The sequence below is a fragment of the Octopus sinensis genome, linkage group LG9 (assembly GCF_006345805.1).
Source record: "Octopus sinensis linkage group LG9, ASM634580v1, whole genome shotgun sequence".
NCBI classification, from domain to species: Eukaryota; Metazoa; Mollusca; class Cephalopoda; order Octopoda; family Octopodidae; genus Octopus; species Octopus sinensis.
Window position 1 is genome coordinate 61,357,175 of NC_043005.1, and position 25,282 is coordinate 61,382,456.

At 34.6% G+C, this 25,282-nt stretch overlaps 1 protein-coding gene across 5 annotated transcripts in view; it reads left to right on the forward strand.

The window, feature by feature from the left end:
- Positions 1-25,282, forward strand: part of LOC115215754 (neuronal acetylcholine receptor subunit alpha-3-like) — a 784,372-nt gene that overhangs the window by 458,794 nt on the left and 300,296 nt on the right. For 2 of the 5 annotated variants that reach the window (XM_036505995.1, XM_036505993.1), the window contains one exon: positions 15,074-15,134. The gene's annotated coding sequence lies outside the window, so the exon portion shown is untranslated. Of the gene's footprint in view, positions 1-11,787; positions 11,801-15,073; positions 15,139-25,282 lie in introns of those variants that run through there. The other 3 variants (XM_036505996.1, XM_029785051.2, XM_036505994.1) reach the window with 3 other exon arrangements.

The window sequence follows — 25,282 nt, forward strand, 5'->3', positions numbered from 1 at the left end:
CCCTTTTCAAGTCTATATATATATATATATATATATATAGAGAGAGAGAGAGAGAGAGTAGAAGGTTTTTGTGATATTTTTTAAGCTTTAATAATATAGTGTATGTATGTATGTATGTATGTATGTATGTATGTATGTATGTATGTAAGGTAAGTCAATCTTTATCTGAAAATTAACGTTGTGGTTGACTTAGATCACAGAATACTGCGTCAGTTACCTTGAGAGGAACATTCATATAGACTTTTGCTTTTTAAAATCATGTTTAGTTATCTCATTTGCAGACAAGAACAGTCTGCTACGACTGTGGTAACTGCCAGGTCATGTGATTTCACCATTGCTTGAGGTCTTCGGTGACAGACTTCCAGGTGCGTCATAACTGCCGAAAATCTCAGTGATATATACGGTATCAGTGTTCGTTCAGATTATCAAATAGCTTAATTGGCTTATTAAAATATAATTAATAGTGACAGAAGCAAATATGAATAACAAACATATGAATATCTTCAACGTAACGTGAAGTTCGTTATTTACCTTCAGATGACCTCTCATATATCGTTGAAGGGTGATTATGCTATTATGGTGTGATCGGATATCTGACACTGAAGATCTCAAAACACTACTACATCACGTGATTTGGCAGCTCCGGCGACCGCAGTTGATGATTCTCGCATGCCAACAATATAAGAGTGCTTTTATTCACCATGAATCCATATGAGAGATCCCACAGTATTCTGTATTCTGACCCAACCACCACGTTAAGGTGCAGATAAAAATTACCTACACGTATTTTTCTCTCAACGAAATGATCAACATGCCCGAGACTATGCTGAAATACAAGTGCTAGTTCATCATTGTAGTTAAATCGAACCTGAAACACGGTATTTCCGAAGCGAACTTAGTAACCACCAGTTTATACTTGCAGCTTATGTTCCTATATGTTCATGATCCACACTGTACTTTTATACACAACTTCATTTCCAATTTATAATTCAGAAAGTATATATGATTTATATAGAGCGACAATGATTTAATAAATCTTTTTTACGTTCTATTTGCCTTTGCATTTATCTCATTTTCTAAAAGTAATATACTTGGTAAGAATCACCTGGGAACTTATTAGGTATTTTGCCTTATCTTAAACACGCTTTAATTTTTGTTTTCCATTCCAATCTTTCTCTGTTTAATGATGAATTGTAACGTTTATTGCAACTCCTGCAGTAAAAAAAAAATCTTCCTTCTTATTTCTCGTTTATTATATTTGTGTCCCTTATTTCGCTATTTGCCTCATGTTTTATTATATTTCTTCTGTGTCTTCTCCTAAATCGCTTTCTTATATTTCCATCATCGCCTTCACCACTGACTTTATTGTCGTAGTTGTCATCACCGCCGCCATCGTCGCTCTCATCACCATAATCATTATCATCAACAACAACAACACCAACGTATTATTATCAATGAGTGGAGACAGTAAGCTTGGAGAATTGTTAGCATGCCGGACAAATCGCTTTGTGGAATTTTGTCAGTCTTTACATTCTGAGTTCAAATTCCGCCGAGGTTACCTTTGCCTTTCATCCTAAGTGTCAGTTGAGCAGTGGAGTCAACTTGCCTGTCGCTTGAAACTGCAGGCCGTGTGCCAGAATAAGAAAGGTTTATTAACACTGTGCTTAAAGCGATAAGTTGGATTAATCGTTACCGCACCGAAAAAAATGCTTCGCGGTGCTATTTTAGCTCTGTATATTCTGATTTCAAATTCCACCGAGATCAACTTTGCGTTTCTTCCTTTCGTAGTCGATAAAATCAGTACCAGTTGATCACTGAAGTTGATATAATCGACTAACTCCCCTCCCCAAAAAATTTCTGACGCTGTCAAAATTTGACATCTTCATTAACACCGAGTTTGAGTTGTGGATTAGAGTCGCACAAAATGCTTTGTTGGCTTCCTATAAAGCGTTTAAAGGACTCACTTTCTGTCTCTTCATAGCGTTGCTGTCTTTCTTTAGTGGAGGGTTGTATTTTCTTGAGGGGGGAAATTGTGTACAAGGATAGGACCTGTAGAGTATGAGAAATACAGAAAGGAAAATGACGAGAGAATTAAAGCCAATATGCCAAGATCTCATGGGTGGATATATTTATTATTCTCTACAATCAGTCTTAGTTTTGTTTTAATCTTTTACAGTAGATAAAATATTAACAATAAAGTATAGAAGTTACACTTCAAACTCCGACACACTGGAAGCGCGTGGTGTTGTATCGACGTAATCCAGTGGCTTTAACCATTTCTAGCTTAGTATCTTCTTTAACCCAAACAGTGTCTTGCAAATGATCCCACCCGATTGATTGCAAAAAAAGATCAGAGTAAAGATTGTCATAATTAAACAGAAGGTAATTTTGCGCAGTTGTTTATTATCCATATGTTGTTATATATGGATGTACCACTTGTTAGTTGTCTCTACGGACTACAAACTCCTATGTGAAATATTTAGAAAAATTACTAAATGGAATTTGGCTCATCATGAATAAAATCCCAGCTAACCCCGCTCATATTGTAACTACGACAAATTTTGTTAAACATGTATAAACAATGAGTATTGTGCCTGGTGTAAATGTATTTCTGAGAAAAATCATGACATCCCTAACACTCAACACTATCTACAAAGGGGCTTTGATATTTTATGTGTCTGTGAATTCGCATGCTCAGAATGTTTCGTTATTACTGAGGCTAGCATCCATTGATTTAAGCAACCATTATTTACACCAAATACAAAATAAAACACCTCACGGATTTCATTTGCATATATAGATATATTTGTTTGTAGCTCAATAACAAAATCCTTTACACGTGCACTTCATTATTAATTATTAAAGATCCTACACATGAATATGAATGCTTGTTCAATACTTAATGTAAGAAATAGCAGATGGTGGAGAGAAGTGAGAAATCTAAGCGAGTAGGTGATATAGTAGTAATACATTATTTGGCTAAATAGTTGAAGAAGGAATATTAAATTGGTAGCGAACACGAGATATTGAAATGTAGATAGACGCAAAATGGGTTTTATGTCAATGGTCTCCTACACTGCTTTCTGATAGATGAAAATCAATATGCCTTGTGTACTTAAACACAAGAGTAATTTATCTGGGATCTGAGACAATATTTATATACATATAGTGTAATTATTTACTGATACATTGAAATTATTCTGTACGGAAGCACACACTCAAACATGACTAAGTATGTACACATGTAAGCATACATACAAGCATACACCACACACACACACGCACGCACACACATACACACACACACACTTACACACGCACACAGATATAATAGGTGAGTGATGGAGATAGTGACAGCGAGAAAAAGACTTATCACTTATACCATCATATATATTTGCAACAGAAAAATAAATACTCACACACAGATATTCAATTATACGTACATACTGACATACACACTATAGCTGGAATCTCATTTTAAAAATATAATATTTGTATGAAATATAAATGCAAGACGATTAGAGAAAAGATTATTGATTAACGTACATAAAGTACTGGAATAAACCCTCAAACGTTGTATGTTCTAATGTCTAATGCATCCTTCATTCTAAATTTTGAGTGATTTCAAGCAGGTGGAACAACTTCGTAAAAAAAAAAAAAAAAAAAAAACAGCCATTTCAATTCACGTCATGCAACCAGAAAGGAGCTGTTTTAAAATTTTCGTGCCATGAAACAACACTGAATTCCTAGTAGATAATTACATTCCAAACATAACACTGTACTCTATATACGCATGTCCCTTTATGAAACATGAAAACACTCTCTCGACTTAATGATATACGTTCAGATAAGCAACTCTGCTTTCCAGCCTAGCCCACATCTAAACCTCATTTTACAGCGCAAATTATTATTATTATTATTATTATTATTATTATTATTACTATTACTATTATTATTATCATTATTATTATTATTATTATTCATTAATTTATCTGTGTACCCACACAGCATCGTTTATTTCATGGCGGGTGTTATAGTAAACTTACGAAACCCTATGTTCAATTCAATTCAATTAAATTCTCTCTCACTTTAATGCTCATTTTTCATTCATTCAGTTATTTATCTATTTTTGTCACAAATGTTTGGCTTACTCCATACTGTAGGTTATAGTCATCGCTATAGTTAACGTTAAGAATGCAAATGTTCAATTCTATTTACTCTTGCTCTAAATCCCGAAAATTCTATCTCTTCAAGTTTGTTTTCGACCAGCCCTTATTCTGGAAAATTTTTACCGCTCTACCTCTGTTTCGTTAGTCATTTGCTTTTCGCATATTCATTGTCAGTTAATTAGTAGCTAGCTTTGTCTGTGGCCATGCCACATTGGTTTCTGCTAGGGAATAGGGTTGCCAGAGTACTTGAATGTCATTCGTTCTTCACTGTCATTTACCATTTTTACAGATGCTTGTGTGTAATTCAGAGAAGATATCGGTGATTTTGTTATTAGCTTGTCTCATAATACAGGAAACTATAGACGCTATATTGTCACAGTATCAACTAATTTCATATCACTGACTTGATTGTAGTTTTATCTTGAATCTTTCGTCTTGTATATTATCTATGTAGCACAATTTTAGGTATTACGTGTATGATACCATATGAAATTTAATCTACAGCACACACAATTTGTCAGGCATTATTAATTGGACGAAATTTATTAGGTATCATATTCCAGTGTTGACGTTGATTCGTTTATATCTCATCTTGAAGCTAATACAACAAATACTTAAATGCAGCCCAATGTACATAATGATATTCTAGACTGAGGTTAAACTTTACTCTTCAAGTACAGTTCTAGTTGGAACAATTAAAGCGCATATCTATCATCCAGCATGCTCGTTGGAAGAATTGGTTTTTAAATAAGTTATATGCATCCATCTGAGGTGTGTGTGAGGAGGTTAGGCAACAAGAGACATGGGCATAATGCTCCGAGTTCGATTCTTTGTCCCGGATGTGTATTGTGTTCGTCAATAAGATAATCATAGCGCATGTCTATCCTCCAGCATGCTTTTCGAAGGATTGGTTTTTAAATAAGTTATATGCATTCATCTGAGGTGTGTGTGAGGAGGTCAGGCAACTAGAGACACGGGCATAATGCTCCGAGTTCGATTCTTTGTTTCGGATGTGTATTGTGTTCATCAGTAAGATAATTTACTTCACGTTGCATCTAACCATCTAGTTGGTTAAAATGAATATCAAGTCTGGTATAACACCTTGTCAACGTCAAGTAAGCCCGGCAGCGCTGATAAGTGATTAGTATAACTAAAAACATTCCGATAGGAAGAGCGATTTGGGAAGCAATATGAAGCAATATCCTATCTTTACTCCGTTTTACTTTTTCCGTTGATTTTTTTTATTTATTATTATTTTTTTATTTTTTGCTATTTACTCATTCAGTGATATAGAACGCATTTACAAACATTTTACCGCAACATTCGGTGCATCGATTAATATGAAGAGAATCGGAAACCAAACCAATCGTAACATGGTGTAGATTCAAATATTAAAAAATGAACTTTTCATCTCTAGAAAAATGAGGTTAATAGTCTGGAAATATATAATCATATTAATAAGAAATCATCAAAGACAGCTTCTTCACACCATTTCTTGCAGAGAACGTAATGAAATAAAACCTAATTGGAATAGCGAGACTTTAGTTATTAAACGCATTTTCTTGCTATAGTTTATAAGAAAAAAGAATAGATAATCTACAGCAAGATTTGAATAATTTGCCTCTATGTGTGTGTGTATGTGTCATATATATATATATATATTATATATATATATATATATATATATAATGATAGGTCGGTAACACTACGCAGATTTTTTTCTCTTCTTGTTTCTCTCATTGTTTTTTTCTGTGTCCCTTTCTGTAGAAGAGCGTAGGCTCGAAACGTAAAAAACTTTTTTCTATTCCTGAGCTTTATACTAATACATCTGTTTGTTTTGTACACCACCTGTCTTCGTATTTTGTTTTTTTCTTCGTGAACTCTCCCCATATATATATATATATATATATATATATATATGTATGTATGTATTTAAATTCTCTCCTTGTGCTATATAAACACTTAAGGTGATTTTATAGTCAGATACTGGCTGCTATTTTCAGCATGGTGGTATCTCGTAGATACCCTAAGTTATAATTTTAAATTTACATATGTACGCATGCACATACAGCGAAGCATGCATGTAAATATATGTGTATGTATATATGTATATATGCATATTGAGAGAGAAAGATAGTTGCATGCATGCATACATACATACATGTATGCACATATATACATGGATGCATACATACCTATAAATACATATGCACACGTGAATTCATATTACTCAGATATATTGTATTTGATGTGGTAAAATATATGATGGGCTTTCATTACGACAGCTGAGCAGTAGAAAATACATCTTCATAACGTCCGTTCTATAAGAAGGCTCCAATTGATATTAATCACATGCGATGTTCGCTTGTAGATTGTTCTGATAGAATGACCTTAATTTATAAATCATCTCTATCTGATTGGCTAATAACATTGATGAAATCGAGCTTGAAATCACTTCGTGGAAACTTTTATAATATTTATTTTCTAGTTATACTTCATCTGACTTTAATTTGTAGATCATTATCATCCTCTTCGTCACCGCTATCATCATCATCATTATAAACATTTATCGTCATCACCTCACCCCCCACTATATTCATCGTAATTAATGTTGTCATCGTTATCATCACAGTTGTCAGCTTCGACGTCGTAGTCGTAATAACAACTCCGCGATCTCTTATTTTTCCGCTAAAATCTATACTACAGTGTTGTATAGTTGGCAAATTTATATTAAATTCGTCTACTTCTCGTTCGTCACGATTGCATTCAACTTTATCACCATCATCGTCATTATCATTATCAGCATCGTCATCATCTGTCATTATCATCAAGATCATCATTAGTGGATTAGCAGAACCTCCTTTACAAAATTATTTGTGGTATTTCCTCCGGGTGTTTGTACACTAACTTCTAATCCCTCTAAGATCGATGAAGCAAACTAATAGTCTAGTGCTGGGTTGAATGGTATCAACTGACCACTTCCCTTCAAAGATTCAGGCATTGTGCCTAAATTAGGACCGATTGTTATTTTTTGTTGTCGTCGTTATTATCATCATGAGCTGGCAGAATCGTTGCAGAGTCGGATCAAAATGCGCAGTGGAATTTCCTCTAGCCCACTACGTTTTGAGCTCAAATCCCATCGAGAACACCATTGCTTTTCGTCCTTTCAGGTTCGATAAACAAGATTTATACCCTTAAAAGCGACTCCATTCTCCCTATCAACGTCTTCATAGCAGTGGCCACAGATATATACAAGATAATACTATTATCAAACTCCACACAGCAGGGGATATAGCATTCGCTGAACTGAAGCAGAAACACAATGAGTATATATTATCACCCTTTTAAGGCTGTAAATGCATTAAAAACTCTGAAAGGAGTATACCTACAATTGCGACAAAAGGAAAGCAAGAACGTTGACAATTTTATTCGAGTACAAGGTAAGAGTTGTACTGTATGAAAGTTGTGTGGAGTTCCATATACACACCAAGAAAAGATGGTAATAGTGAACGGTTTTAGACTTACGCCTCAATGATGAACAGATTTAGAAAAAAAAGCATCAAGTGAAAAAAGACGTGTATATATATATATTTATATATATATATCTTTACACTGGGATATATGAGACGGATCAAAGATAATGCCTACACATCTGGTCATTAAGTTACAATGAAGTGAACAACATATCTGTAGTATTCATATGATTATTCGCTTGCACTTGAAAATGATCACAGTGTGCTAATTATCGGCACAGCAATATCAAAACACAAAGTTATAGACGTGTGAACTGAAACGTTAATGAATTGCACTGCTTTAATGTTCAATAAAAGACTTATTAGCAATTAACGAATATGTGGATTATTTTATTTGAAAATAGCACAAGGTTGGTGACACACAGCCACTTCTGAAGACATAGGAACGTGATAGACATAGGAACGTTCCAGAAAATATAAATTATTGGATCAGGAAATATTGTTAGGGCATTCTCACAGAGAATCGGCGAATTGACAGTAACTCAGCCCGTTGGAGAAAAGGATATATGGTATCTTCTCCTGTTCTCTGCGACTTGAGTTTAGATACCATTGATATCAAATTAAATTTTCATCTTTTTAAGGCACTAGATTGCCGGAACTGTTAGAAGATTGAGCGAGATGTTTTGTGTATGTTCTGGCTTTACTTTTGCGTACCTTCCAAGTAAATTTTTTAATATCGTTTCAAAAAGTGGATGTGTGTTATCAGATTTGTGCTATTTTTCAAATAGAATATTTAAAACATTCATTAATTGCTGTAAAGCCATTTGTTCTACACCTAAAGCGGTGTAAATCATTAGCTAAGCAGCTCACATGTGTATAACGCCGTTGTTTCTTCATATTGCCGTGCCGATAATTAGCATATCACTGTCATTTTTAAATACAGGTGAGTGTTCACATTCGTAATACAGATATGCTGTTCGTTAAAACTGAGTGATTAGATGTATAAGGAACATCTTTGATACGTTTTCTATAGTCCAGCATATAATGATGTATCTAATGTAAAAGATACTGAGATATAGATATTAAGATATATATATATATACAAACATAAATACATACAAACATATTAGTTGCATTCTCGTATATGATCAAAGCCATTGCTAGAAAGAATAACTGAAATGAATCAATGTTGATGAAATGTGAGACCCTTGTATGACGATTGAGCCCAGCGAAAGTTTTGCACAAAATGCACAGAAGAAACAGGTGTCATAGTATGAACTCTTTCGACATGCCTTTTCAATCCTACAACATTCCCATAGGTTGCATATATTCTGCATATATTCTCACAATTTACCATGTGTCGATTCCTGTTAGTTCTCCGATGGCTGACCAGACACGTACGCTCAAGCACCTCCTGCCTCAAACAACACACACAAAAAGCAACAATCCTACATTTTCCACAGATTCATTCCTTCTAAGCCTTGTCTTAATCTTCTCGTATTCATTCGCTTTTCTTCAAACCTCCAACAAACACTGTACACTCTCTCTCCTCCATCCATTTCGTTCTTGTTCCTCCCTATCCAATACAACAACTGAGGTCAATGCAATTGATTTACCGCCTTTACCGAACTTGCTGGCCTTGTGCCAACATTTGAAATCAATATAACCAGTGAGTTGTGTGTTATACTTCGAAGCGATGCACGTTACCAGAATTTCCAACCAAGTCGAATAGAGGAAACGACTCTAAATTCTAAATTCATTTACAAAGAGAAATGTGACCGTTTTGTAAAAGTGTAGATCTTTTAAAACAAGCGTGCATTATGCTATCATAAAACTGTAAACCCACGTAAATGCTTACATTCATTTGAAAGCACAGAAAGCATTATCTTTATGCATACATGTGAGTTGGTGGGGTAGACTATGTGTGTGTTTGGTAATACATAGATATATGTATACAAACATAAATATATACACAAAATCTAAGTGTTATTAAATGATGGTTATTTGAGTGCTAATTCCCATATCCTAAATGTAAATGAATAAATATATTTCTCTATAGCAGTAAACATTACTAAATATTATATTGCACTTTCGCTTGCTAAAACATCAACAGAGTTTTCCTTTTTTTTTTTTTGGTAACAATGTTGGTGAAGGAATCTACTTCAGTTGACGTCATTGCTTTGAACTGTTTGGAAGGAAAATGATTACTCATTGTTTCAGTATTATAATCTTTTCCGCTCTCGACACAAGGCCCGAAATTTTGGGGGAGGTGGCCAGTCGATTAGATCTACCCCAGTACTTAACTGGTACTTAATTTATGTTTCAATATTGTAATATTAAAACGATAAGTTAGGTGACAAGCTGGCAGAATCGTTAGGATGCCGGGCAAAATTCTTAGCAACATTTCGTCCGCCTTTACGCTCTGAGTTCACATTCCGCTGAGGTCGAATTCGCCTTCTCTTATTTCGGGGTTGATAAAATAACTACTAGTTGAATACTGGAGGTCGATATAATCTACTTGGAGCTTCTCCAAAACTTGCTGGCCTTGTGCCAAAATTTGAAACCAATATTAAAACAATTAGCGACTATAACTTTAAAGAAAGCTCTGCTCTCTATGTTGCCCCTTTTGGTCTCCTATTATGAACCAGTAATAAATTGTACTATTTCATTTAACCATGTTTGTACTCTCTCTTCCTTTTCACCAAATTGAAATCACCAGTCATAAAAGTTGAAGTCAGGAAAAGGTCATGAAGACAAACTAATTTAAGTTTTGAAGTTTTTGCTAAAATATTAAATGTTACAGCCATGAGGTCTACAACACAAAATATACAACAGACAAAACTTAAGGGCTTCAATTCTCTCCAAAAAAAATCAGACGTTAATTTTGGAAATTTCTCGAAAAATTTGTTCACAATTTGAGAACAGCTCATCCAAACTAAAATCAAAATTAGACACATTACAATGTCAGTCATCTGAACTTCCTCCATCTACTAAATACAATGCTATCTACAAAATACGGATACCAAACATAATATAATAATATGGATCTTTAAGGCGGGGAGCTGGCAAAATGCTGAGCGGCATTTCGTCTTTTTTATGTACTGAGTTCACATTCCGACGAGGTCAACTTTGGCTTCTATCTTTTCGGGGTCGATAAAGTAAGTACCAGTTGAACACTGGGGCCGATGTAATCGGCTCACTCCTTTTTCATTAATTACTGGATTAGTGCCAAAGTTTAAAATCAGTTATATGGATCTTTACAGATAAATTCCCAAAACAAACAAAGGTAATTTAAAGATAAATTGTTCTATAACTGTATGAAAACAAAATATATTTTTGACTAAAATATGTATTTTTAAATTGTATGGATTTCGGATACTAGCCAGGATAATGTTATTTATTCATCAATGTTAACAGTTTATCAATATCAAGATGTTTTGCCTCAGGTCGACTCCAGTTACGCAGACTCATTAACAGAGTCACGTTAACCAAAGCAACCATTTGTATAAGTGTGTAAGTCTTGTACATTTTGAGGGGTTTTTTTTCTTATCCAAGACACAAAGATGCAATAAGGAGACTTTTAGTTACTATTTATGCTCGATCGATTGACTCATAAGTGCTCCTTCGATGACTCAATAGACCATAGTAGTGATGACTGAGGTTAGAAAATATTATACATGTAACAGAGTACTTAATGGGCCGTATCATATCTATATTCCTTCATTCTAACAGGATATTATATTGATTTAATATTTTACCTGGATAAATGCAGGTTGCTTCCACTAACATTTCCGCGAATTTATCCGATAAAGTTGTGGTACAGCAAAGTGGAGACTCCTTGCTGTCAGTTGTGGCTTGTTAGAGTTATCATTCGTAGGATAATATTTGTAGGAACTTGTTTCTCATTTATATTAGAAAGAGACTGTGTTTATCATTTGCGGAATGTGTTATAAATGATATAATTATATTTGTAACATTTTAGATGGACTCATTGACAACTGATGTATAATTGCACCACATTCTCGAGGTAACAAAAAAGAAAACTAAAAGGGAAATACATATGTATGTATGTATCTATGTATGTATGTATGTATATATGTGTGTATGTATGTATGTGTATTAGTAACAAATATTTACTATCACATATCAGTGAAGACGGTGAGTATGGTGTTAACGTATGTGTTCTGTATAATATATGTTTTTGTACGTTTCTGAAATAGTATAGACTGCCTGTCCACTGAGTATGCCCGTTACCATGGTAAAAGGGATAGACAGACAGACAGACAGACAGACAGAGGAGAGGTGATCAATATCAGTAAGGTTAAGGTTGCACTTTTTATAGGTTTCACTTAATAGAAACACATCTGGATTTAGAAGCGTAGAGAAAAAGACTCACTATGGGATGAAAAGATGTTCAGTGCCAGTAATGTTAGCGCGTGAATTTGTCAATAGATGCGTACATACACACATTCAGATACATTTGTGAATGTATATAGGTTTATATGTATGTACATCACTTTTAAATTTCATTTCAAGATTTCTTGCCAATAGATTTGTATGTTTTGTTTTATGTATGTATTGTCATGTATGTAGTTGTTTAGATATGAGTATATATACTTAAATTATAAACTTCTGGAAAGTTTTACAAATTTTTACAGTTCCAGTCATGGCTTGGGTCTGTAGACTTTGAATCAGCTTTCTAGTTTCTGGTTTTGATAGGCCTAATTTCTCAAGATTGGTACTTAGGCAATGTGTTACATATCGCAGCTCCCCAATAATTACAGGTATAAACCTGAAGTTGTAATTTAGGAAGAGTAACTGCAGATATCTCAATAGTTCAGCGTGGGTATTTTCTTTTTCGCGGATAATTAGCCTTATGTTAATACCGCTGGGAAGATGATTTGCACTACAGTACACAGTTTCTCTTCTCTGTTACATATAACTATGACAGGTCTATTATATATGTGTGTGTATGTATGTATGTATGTATGTATGTATATCAAGGTGTACCAACGAGGGAAAAATTCGATCATGTAGATGCAAAACTTTTTTATTTATTCATTCAAAACTGACAGATTACTCCCTAGCGCATTGTGTAAATTCCTCATTTAAAAAAAAAGGATAGAATAGTAATTCGACAAAATTGTATCACTTGCATATTTGTCCTTAAAAGCTTCTTTAATTTGTTTAATATATAATAGCTTAAATATTCTTTCTTTACTTTTTCTCTTCGTTTTTTCTCCGCCTCATACGCATTTCGTATTTATATCATGTTTCTTTAGAAAAAAATACATACCATTCGCTTCTTTCAAACTATTTAATTATGTACTCCTTCCTAGTATTCTAGAATTTTTCATAGATGTTCCAATGGGTTAGTTTTCTAAAGTTGATCTATCAGCTTCATAGTACATCTTGTTTACATCAGCTGGAATTGTAGTGTCTCACTAATACAGAATTATTTCACAATTTACTTTCTGATTCTCTGATGCCAAGATTGATGAGATGTTTGTCTGGCCTAACTCATCAAAATACTTTTACGCTAGATATACAGAAATAGACTTTTTGCTTTATTATTATCGCTAATTAAATTATTCATTTCGGTTCAACTTTCAACTTTCTTTTTAGCGATAATGTATCACCGAGATGATTATAATGATCAATAATATTGAAGGCACTGAGTGCGGTAGATCGTGAGAAAAATTATATCTTTAGACATAATATCTTACAGAATATATATAGTGCACTTAAAACACGAGGTCTGCATTGCATTTCATCCTTCAAGGGTGGACAACAGAATATTACCAGTAAAGTACTGCGATTGATGTAATCGACTGTTCCCCCTTCATCCAAAATTCAGGCCCAACACAGGGTAAAATGCTTAGCTTTATTTCGTCCGTCTTTACTGTCTGATTTCAAATTGCGCCGAGGGCGATTTTGTCTTTCGTCTTTTCTGATTCGGTAAAATTACTACCTGCTGAGCACTGGGGTTCGATGTAACTGACAATTGCTGGCCTTGTACCAACATTTGAAATTGCAGTTTCACAAACACTCGAACACTGGATATCAAACTTTGGTCAGATACAAATCCATACAAACACACTCACATACATACATACATACATACATACATACATACATACATACATACATACATGTATACATTCATGCATATTTATATATACATATATATATATTTAAATCAAAGAAGTATTATTACCGTTATTAATGATAATAATGATAATAAAAAGGTGGTTAGAAAGTTTACACCTTTACAGGTAAAATATATTCAGATTCAGTAGGGTACTTGAATACCACTTGCTATAAACAGAGCCATCGCTCCAAAACCACCAATAATTCGCTATTAAAATACACACGGGGAAGGCAACGAATATAGGAGAAACAGGCTTACCTTGCGTGGAATACAGAAGTAAGTAATGTGTATATTTCAGTATCAATTGATTTCGTCACCTGTATAAAAACACATACTTTGAACTCATCAGTTGAAAATAACACTGACATCTATTTCTGAAATATTCATCACATTACCTCGTGTGCGTTCTTTACTTTAAACGTCCCTGTGACATTCAAAACAAAACTATCGTGAGCCAGTATAAATTTCAATCAAATTATTATTACTGTTATTAATAATAATGATAAGGTGGTTACTAAGTTTACACCTGAATATGAAGATGTATATATATATATATTTATTAAAATTTTATGTATTGATTAAGTCTTTCCTTGTTTGTTTTGCAAAATAGTGGTTTTGTCTCTAATAATATTTTATATATATATATATATATATATACTATAGGCTTCATTCTGTTTCCGTCTACCAAATCTCACGAGTCTTGTCTTTTGCTGCCCCAAAAGTCATCTGCCCAAGCTGCCATGTAGTGGGACTGAACAAAGAATAAAATGCTTGTGAAGCAAACATCTTACAATACAGTGCAATACCACTAATGATAGAAAGTTGATGATTAAATCGCCTCTAATAATTGCGTATTATATATCAAACCAGCTAGCTTGAAATGCTAGATAAAGGAGCTAAACCAAATCTCACTCAAATCACTCAGTATTAACTCAGAGAAGGATACGTAGGACAGATCGTTCTTGGGTTTCTTCTTCTTAGGAAAAAGACCTAATACTCACGGTTAGAATACCTTTGATGATACGTCTGCTCGATCAGTGCTAATCCGAGGACTCGAGCAGAACACCAGCAACAACAAAAGTATACACTGCTATGGATCACAGGGAATTTGAAATCGGTGCCATATAAAAACCTGAATATTAAAGAAATATTACTAATATCAGAGGTCCTTTTGCTCAGTGCTGTACTAATTTTGAGCTACGTTTAATTATTGATATGTTTGTCACCTGTTGTTATTTAGGATTCCTGTTAACAATTTTTTTTTTCTTTTTATTCTCCAGCTTTCTCTACAATGCAAAATCTACGGACTTACAGGAATGAGGTTTCCTGGGACAGCAGGAAGTAAGTATGCATCGTAACTTTTAATTCTGCGTAATATACGGGGGTGGGCTGAAAAGTTCATAGGCTGACAATGGAGGAATTATACTAGAGCTATGAAATATTGCATGCATTAATTTCAGATGTTCTTATAAAAATCTGAACTTCTTTTTCCAAGTAAACAGAAGGCATATTTTTCAAGGAAGACTTCAAAATTAGCTAGTACGGATTTTTCTTGAAAATCGCCAACATTTGCCATCGTTGTTTTATCATATAATGCAGAAAAAGGGTTTAACCCCTAATGACATTCATGCTGACATGGTTACTAGATTATGAGATGACACTCCAGATTTATCAACGAGGCAAAAGTAGGCAGCGAATTTCGAGGGGAAGAGAGGATCTTGAAGATGACCAAGGGTCTGCACGTTCTGAAGCCACCACCACCGAGGAAAACATTGATTGTGTTCACCAAATGGTGACGGATGACAGGCAACTCACGACAAATCAAATAGTCTAAATTATCGGCATATGTAGTGAGATAGTTGAAAATATTCTGCACAATGAACTTGGAATGATGAAGGTTTCTGCTTGGTGGTTGCCACGTCTTCTGACACCTGGTCAAAAGCGCACTAGGCTGAATAGAATCATGGGAAAATCTGACAGGTTGAGGTAGAACCATCTGATTTCCTTGAATGTTTCCTAACTCAGGATTAATGTTTTGCTCATCACTCAGGGACAGAGACAAAGAGACAATCTAAACCGTGCAAACACCCCTACTCACCTGGTCCAAAGAAGACCATAGTCGCTTCATGCGCAGGAATGATGGTGGCCTCAGTTTGGAGGATGTAAAAGTATTGTGCTTATTGACGTTCTTCAAATGAGCCAGAGTATTAATAGAGAGTACGATGCGAACTTACTCAGGCAGTTACAAAAGTCTATCAAGACCAAGCCCGAGGAAATCTAACAGAAGATATCTTGTCTTTTATTCAACAGTACAACGCTCCAGTACACAACTCCTTGGTTTTAATGGCTACTTTGCCTGAGTATGACTTTGAACTGGTTGATCATTATTCCTATTCCCTTGATTTGGTCTCATCTGACTATCATGTTTCCTAGTATGAAACGACACTTGGCTGGTGGCCATTATCGAAGTGACGATGATGTCATAACCGCTGTTGATGACTTTTCTGACTAACAGAATGAAAGCTTCTTCACCATTGGAATCCAAGCGCAGCAACACCGTTGTAGGAGTTGTGCGGACTGCAAGGAGAGATATGTGTTTAAAAATAAACCTCATCTGGTGACATTCTTTGTGTCTTGATCACCCTATAAACTTTTCAGTTATCCCTCGTGTGTGTATTCGTTTTCAATGGTGGAACTTGCAGTAGATAAAGCAATAAATAATACAGCTTAAGCTTTGGATTAAAAAGCATTTCGGGTAAGAACAATTTTTTAAACCCAATATTTAGACGCTATCATTTATGGCTTTATCTACTTCGAGTTTCACCGTTAATATTGAATTATTTCACGTCTCTTGAACTTTCTAAACTCTTTACATGTGTGTGTGTAAAAGTAGTAGAGACACCTGAGTTAAAAGGGTACTGGGCGGAATAAGTTTTCAATATTGAGGCCCAATTTCCTTAGTTCGAACTTCAAACATTTGATTGATCTACGCTTTATATCAAATTGCTTGGATGTCGATAAAAATAATTTCCCTTATCATATAAAGATCAATGAAATTTACTATACAACAGCCGCAAGAATATATGCTGTTGTGCATACCAAGAGAAAAACTAATTATATAGTTTCTTTCATTCTTACAGAAATTCACATAGAAAACACTTCCGTACAGATATATAATTGTCGTTAAATGGAAAAAAGCGGTGTTTTAGAAAAGTTTTTGATGTTCTGTTAAGTGCTTCACTGTACAATTAACGTACCACCCCAAAAATTCAACACATATTTTTTCATTTTCCTAACTATGTTCATAGGTGTTGTTCGGAAATGCTTAATACTATTTCGTCAGAACAACGTCTTACATTTTTGACGATGATGTGTGCATTATTAATGCAATCGAACCATAAATATCATTTGTGTTTAACTTGTCGATCCCTAGAGTTGGAGAAGACAAAATAAGGTTTGTTTTTATGACATTATTGGTTATATTTCGTTTTATGAAGATTTTGCCCCTCAATCTGTAATGTTATAAATTTATTCAAATAATGTAGGGAAGCAACCAAAACTTTTGAAGCTTAGTCCTTTCCCCTACAGAATATAAAACCAAGCATGGTCGAGTTTGCCATTACTTGCACTGGAGTGTATGTTGTCACTATGATATCCTGAACCCTTAAAACTGGTATGAACACCATCCAGAGCCAGTCACTTGGGAAGATAATTTTACCATTCTATGGGATTATGGGATAGGCAAAGATAAAAAAATAAACCAGACATCGTCATTAAAGACCTAAGACAAAAACATGCCTGTTAAATGATATGACAGTGCATTCTGATAGTAACATCTCAGCAAAGGAATTTGAAAAACTGCCGAAATATAAGGACCCTGACATGGAGATATTTAGGAAATGGCAATTAAAAACCAAAACCGTTCCCTGGTGTTGTGGATGCCCTAGGAAGGATCAAGAAAAGTAGTAACAATTTTCTTTACTTTATCACTGGAAAACAAGCAGTCTGTTAGACTCATAGAATTGTGTTGATATCAATCACCCGCGTTTTGAGGAAATTTCTCTCCATCTAATATATACATGTCTTAGGTCTCTGGTTCAGACACAGCCGAAAGATGAAATAAAATGCAAATCAATCAGAAAATAATAATGATAGTAATAATAATAACAGACAGAGAGACAGATAGATAGATCCGGTAGTAACAAACTTCTTATAAACAATTTTAGTAGTTTATCACAATAGTAGGAGGCAACAGCTTCGCCCAGTACTACTATATATATTTATATTTCCTTCTATATTAATACTCTGTTTTCTCGCTTATAATATACATATGTGTATTGGCGTGTGTTTGTACGTGCGTGTGTGTGTGTCTTCACATTCTATGATATAAGCAGAGATTTTATGTGAATAACAAAGAATAGTTACGCACTTATTAACGCGTATATTTATATATATCTATTTGCTAACATACATTCACACACGCTTGCATTATATATATATATATATATATATATATATATATATACCGTATAAGTGTTCATATATTCACTTACAACATATATATAAATTTGCATATCATATGAGGGGGTATGCACACATATACAAGAACGTGTGTATGCGTATGAAATCACTATGTATTATTTGGGAATTCATATTGATTAATATGTGTATCAGACGGACAATAAATTTATTTAAAGTGTTTTTTCCGTTATTTTCGGTTCGTTCGCCTTCTTTTCTCAATACCTCATTCATGTTCATAGTGTGGTTACCGTGAATACTAAATGATCTTGCTGAGAGGACGCATTGAAAATATACACTTTATTCAGACATGTCTATTTGCAATATATTGCTTAAATAAACTTTGCTACCAACCCCATTTGGTAATGGAGAAAAGGGAAGACAAAGGGGAAGACACCGAGGAAAAGAAAGTGAGCGGATGCGGGAGAGAAAAGTAGAGTCACAGATAGAAGAGTAGAAGAAAAGGAAGGAAGAAACAAGAAAATACGTTTTTCTATATTTTGCTATATGCAAATGTAAGAATTTTTTTGTTAATATTGTAGGCATCTCTCTTTTTATCGTTTTAGGTTTCTTCACCTTTGCTATTTTATTATTCAGACCAATAATACCGCAATCGACAACTCTTTATTTATAAAACAATATCATTTAATGGGCGAATACATATATATGATTGCCATTATTTACGAAAGGAATGCGACTGGTGAAATCAATAACGTGTCTGAATATCATTCGAAATATCGATATTTCTTGTATAGATACTAATATTAATGCCCTTTCTATAGTGACGAGATATTAACTATCATTGTATGAGTTCAAAAAGTCGTGACCGAACCAGTGGATAATTTTCTATGGAGTCACACATCTGCTAGTGATAGGAACCACAGCTCATTCAAATCACTCATTACAAGTATAATCGAAAGAAGGATGCATAACACAATGAGAAGTTTTAATGTGATCGTATCACTAAATAAAAGAGTTAATGAATGAAAATATTTTCATTTTTAGTTGCTCGATAATTACATATTCAAACTAAACTTTGTCCGGTTACATCGAATACAGACCTCAAACAAGGTGACTGAGTCAGGAGTTTTAATACATAATCCGACAAAATAGATATTGTTTCAAGAAAGTATCCGACTCACTGGAGATAAAATGGGAAAGAAAGGAAAATAGATAGATATATTAGTGCGTGTTTGTGTATGTATCTGTAGTATTTATATGAGCATGGAGCACACAGTTAAGCTTACCACCAAAAGGAATAAATAAATGTTCATACTTACTATCTTCCATCAACAACCAACTGAATTCTATTCGCAAAATTATGGTGTACCTGAGTTAGAAGACACATGCTCAAGTTTCCATGCAGTGGAATCGAACTATAAACAACCTTGCTGCAAATCGAACTTAATTATCGCACAAACATTCCTACTCCCTTAAATCCATTGTATTTCAATTACATAAAAAGATTCTTACTCATTGTCACAAGGTCAAGCACACTTGCTACCTAGTAATTGGTTCTCGAGGACGCAAATGCCTGCTTGGTAATTATTTATTAAGATCAGGTGTACGATATACATAGCAGGTTGATTTATCAACAGTGAAATTGATTAAGTCAAGACTTATGAAAATTAAATATAGTGTTTTAGAAAATAATACACCAATGCATGTGATACGTTATCTCAAACGCGTCGGTCACTCTGTTACATTTAATGGTTATTTTTTCCGAAATTGGTGGATTTTAACAATTTTCAATACATTTAAACTGTTTTCACGTCTGTAGATGTAACTCCGATAAAAATGATATCTACATTAATCATATGATAATAATATATCTATGAAAATGAATATCTATATTTATTATCTGGGTAATGTATAAAAAAACAAATTACTTCTAGATTTTTCATTCTCCAGTACTGAAATCAATAGACATCACATTTATCTCTAAGATATGATAATAATATTCTTTGAATATAAATCATTCGGTAATACAATATGTTGATGCTGTACAAATTTATTAATAACCTTCGTGTTCGAAAAGGGAACAGTTCTGCGTTGTTCAGAGAGTACTTCGATTTCAATTCTCGGTTGAATATTTTGTATGCTTTTAATATTCTTGGGAACATTATGAAAGACATTTTATACTACTTATTTCTTTGGCAAAAATATAAGTAAAACATAACTGATTCATTTAAAGATGTTTTATAATCTACACAAATATATTTCCCTAAGCCAACTGATTTCTCAAGGATTTCCAATGACATTATAGGTATAGAGTAATATATCTGTTCAGTTAGGGATGGACTTTCTTAAAGATTACTTGTTCTAATGCAACCGCCTATAAATTTTAAACGCTTTGGAGAAATAACGCAGAAATGTCATCTTCATGACAACGTAATTAAGTTGGTTTTAAATATTTAGGACATGATGCATTCAAATGTTGACTAAAAGTTAACCATGGGGAAAAGGAACAAAAAATAACAGTCAATTACTAAAATCATTTTATTTATTTCTGGAAGAACGTGAGACAACAGCCTGCACGATTTGTTTTTAGTATGACCTGATTACCGAAGAAGATTTTTAGCGCACTTCTCGGCGTAGTTAGTATTGAATCCCTAAGTAACTACGTTTTACAACCAATGTACCTTGCACAACACAGTCACTTAAGAATTCCCTCCTCGTTACACCCATACTTCAGTAATCAGGTTATACAAAAACCAAAATGTGTCAGCTATTGTTTCACGTGATTTTGGAAATAAGTAAAATAATATTAGTAATTAAGTAACTTCTAGTTATCTTTTGAATACTCTGTGTTATAAATATATGAACGCTAACCTCATTATTTTGACTTGAAAATTACTTTCGGAGTTATTAAGTCTCTAAAGCGTTTTAAATTTATAATTAATCTGCTTAGAACACATAATTCTAGTTCAACTAATTGTCTTTAGCCTATACCCCTAATACCATGAAAAATCTATGATATAATACCTTTGAGAATACTGGACTTCCTCAGCGAATTATGAACATCATTTTACTTACCGAAATATTGTGGAGATAATCACTAAAGTAACTGAAATCTTCGAACTTATAAAAATTGAAATTCTCAGAGAAAAAGTTTGGTTATTCTATTGTTTAAAATAAGTCAGTTCTGATCAAGCAGCTCTGATTGAAAGATTAAAAACAACATACCAAAAGATCATATTCGCTTATTTTTTTTAATATTTTTATCTAAAGCTACATGGTCCCAGGTGTCTTCTATTTCTAATAAAGCCCTCTTTTTATTAATATTCATTTAATCCACCTGTGATGCTGAATTTTACAATGGACAGCAAAGTTTATTGAATCCTACCAAACAAAAAATCAACTCACTGTTACTTAGGCGAAGGGAAAAAATGGATATTTAAATTCTATTTTAACAGGTCTTTAGTCGTCACATAATGTCACCTTTTGTTGCAAGACACACACACACACGTATATATATATATATTATATATATATATATATACACACACACACTGTCAAGTGACAATTTATGTATTCTATTAAATTGTAGAGTCTACAAAAAAGACTCGACCGCGATGCAGAATCAGTCCTAGAGATGAAAGTGCATGCAGTATATTTCTTATTATACTCGTTTGGGTGTTGTAATTTGGCCTCCTTTATCATTTATCGAGTACTTCATTTTAACTGTGCATATTCCAAACTCTCATATACTATAGCCTAATATATATATATATATATGTGTGTATATGTAAAAAAATACAAACTGGGACAAGAACGCAAAACATTTAGAAGACGATACAAAAAACACGGACGGGACATTCGAAGCCTTCAATCTTCAGTCAAGAACCGGATCATATATAAATATATATATATATATATATATATTATATATATATATATATATATTTTTGTGAAATAGAAAGATGAATAATCTTGTTGCAGATTAATCAAAAGTTTAACCGATACCTTGATAGCAAAAATCACAGCAGAAGACAGCACGGTTGGAGGTACAACCATATGGTGTTGCAACCGTGCGTTGGTGCGGATAATTGAATTTTAATATTATTAGTGAATTGAAGAAATGGAGTTGAACGAAGATTGAACAGAAATCGTTTTATTGCATTCTACACGTGTTTCGAAAGGCACAATTTACCAAATTCCGATTGAATAAGGAGACCATATTGTGTCTTTCTCTTCAGGAAGAAATAGGAAATCCGTTGGAAAAAACAAAAAACAGAACAGAGGCGGAGCAAAACAAATCGAACGAGGCTCCTAAGAGCCCATGGCCAAACTGTTTATCAATGTATGTTGAAAACTGGTGGTGGGTGCGTTGAAGGTTTTAACGGGTCAGGCAGCGGTCATTCCAGTGGGTGGGAGCACGGGGTGCTTAGATGTTCTTTGTGACCGAGACTAAAGTTCTGACTATTTAAAGAATATTAGGTGTATTATTTCCTTACATTATTTCCTTACATTATTTCCTTTAAGGAAATAATGTTGAAACACGGAATTCAAATGAGAACGCAGCCGCTTAGCCCTAAGCAACCTAGATTCATAGTGAAGGACCATAAACCGAACTTCCACACCAACCCAGCGCTAAGACTCATATGCCCTGCTAGCTCTGATATCGGGATAATCAGTAAGTACATTTTAGATAAATATATCCCTAGTTTAGTAAACAAACTGAAGCTCAGCCTTTGGGCCAACTCCTCGCAGGTAGTGAAGTGGTTCTCTTCCATCCCCAATAAGAACCGTACTAGGTTCATCCAGTTCGATATCGCCAGCTTCTACCCCTCGATTAACCCTAGTGTACTAAATAAGGCCCTTTGGCATGCTCACAACAAGGCTGGCCTCACCAGAGAAGAAATAGATATCATTTTAGTTGCCAGGAAATCGTTTATTAAGTTTGATAATAAGTTGTGGATCCGTAAAGATACTCCCAATGAATTTGATGTGCCTATGGGTAGTTCGGATAGTGCGCAGATAGCCGATTTGGTCGGTATATATATTCTCTACGAATTGTCCGACCAATTCCCAGAGATCGCGGGTGGCCTGTATCGTGACGATTGTCTGTTTTACCTGCAAAACACCACGAACAGAATAGTGCAGAAAACTAACAGCAGGTTAACTAGGTTTTTTAATAGAATGGGCATGAATATAGTTTTTGATAATGAACTCACCAAGGCAAATTTCCTAGACGTTACACTTAACCTTAATAGCGACTCATACTGCCCTTACCATAAGCCTTCCACTAATTTGAAGTATGTCAGTGTCTTCTCCAATCATGCCAAAACCGTAACAGACAATTTGGTTAAAAACATCTCTCTAAGATTGTCTGGCTTGTCCGCTAGTGCCGATATTTTTATGCAGAAAGCGGAATTTTATAACGCCGCACTATCCAAGGCCGGTTATAGGCAGAAGGTAATTTATATTGATCCGGCCCTTCCGATGACATCATTCGGTCATCAGGATAGGGCCGTCTATAATAACATTAATAATTTAAGTAGTGACGGGAGCGCGGCGGGTGCTGGGGCAGTCGCTCCCGCATTTAATTTAGCGAACAAGGATAATTATCGGTCCGGGGGATCTCAAACTAACCCAAAACCCGTTATTCATCCGAGAATCACCCACCCGAATGCGAGAGCTGGCGTCCCGACCCATCACATAAATAGGAACAAGCATATAGGGTTTGTAATTCCCTTTGGTAAGCAGATTAGAACTAACCTCCCCCTCATGTTTCGACAAGCCATCGCCAATAACTTCCCCAGAAATTCCAAATATTACTCCACGGTTAATTCGCATAAAGTTAGGATCGCTTTCTCCAACACTAAAAACCTCGCCCAGATAGTCGCCTCCCATAATAATAGGATGCTTACTAAGACCCTACCACCTTTTTCCGGAGGCACAGCTTCTTCCGCTCCCGGTTTAACGCTCAGTAGGAATAATAATAGTAGTAATAATGATATGAGAGCCAGTACAGTGACTCATAATCTCAGCTCCAACCAGGGATTATATACTAGGGGTATAGTTATAAATAAGGGTGATGTCATTGACGGTAACGATGACAGTAGTGGGGTGAGCGCAGCTCGGCTCGCTAGGGTAGAGAGTCCCAATAGCAACTCCAGCATCGTTTCCGGCAATAGCAGCACCACGGGCACTAGCAATGACAGCACTCTGAGTGATAGTGTAGAATCAGGGGTTATTCCGTTAGTTAATAGTGACGTAGTGGAAAATAAAGTAGTAAGCGGCTGCAGTTCTCGCAACAAATATAGTAACAGTAACGCAGTTCTAATTTCAGAAACTAATCCTAATAGAATAAGGTTCACGTCGGTGAACTCCAAGATCAGAAACGCCGTCTACCAATGTAAGGTTTACACGGACTCAGATGTCTACTCTTATGTCGGGGCCTCATCGTCAAGATTGTCCTCACGAATCTCCAACCATTACGCAACTTTTCGAGACGTGAATAAATGCCAGACCACGGGACTTAGCAAGCTAATATGGCGATTGAAGAATACGAACTTTAGTCTCGGTCACAAAGAACATCTAAGCACCCCGTGCTCCCACCCACTGGAATGACCGCTGCCTGACCCGTTAAAACCTTCAACGCACCCACCACCAGTTTTCAACATACATTGATAAACAGTTTGGCCATGGGCTCTTAGGAGCCTCGTTCGATTTGTTTTGCTCCGCCTCTGTTCTTCAATTCACTAATAATATTATATATATATATATATATATATATATATATATATATATATATATATATATATACTCTTAAGACAGAAGAGTTTGATTCGAGAGAGATTTTATATTTTTGAACAATCCCACCAAGAGATCCTTCTCCTTTACTTTCTGATGTTTCAAAAGTTTTATATGGATACGGCCATCGTAAGGGGAAAGTGAAGATTTTAACGACATTTTTCGATACAGAGATGGTAAATTTTATTGTGAGAGAGATTAACAATTATTAT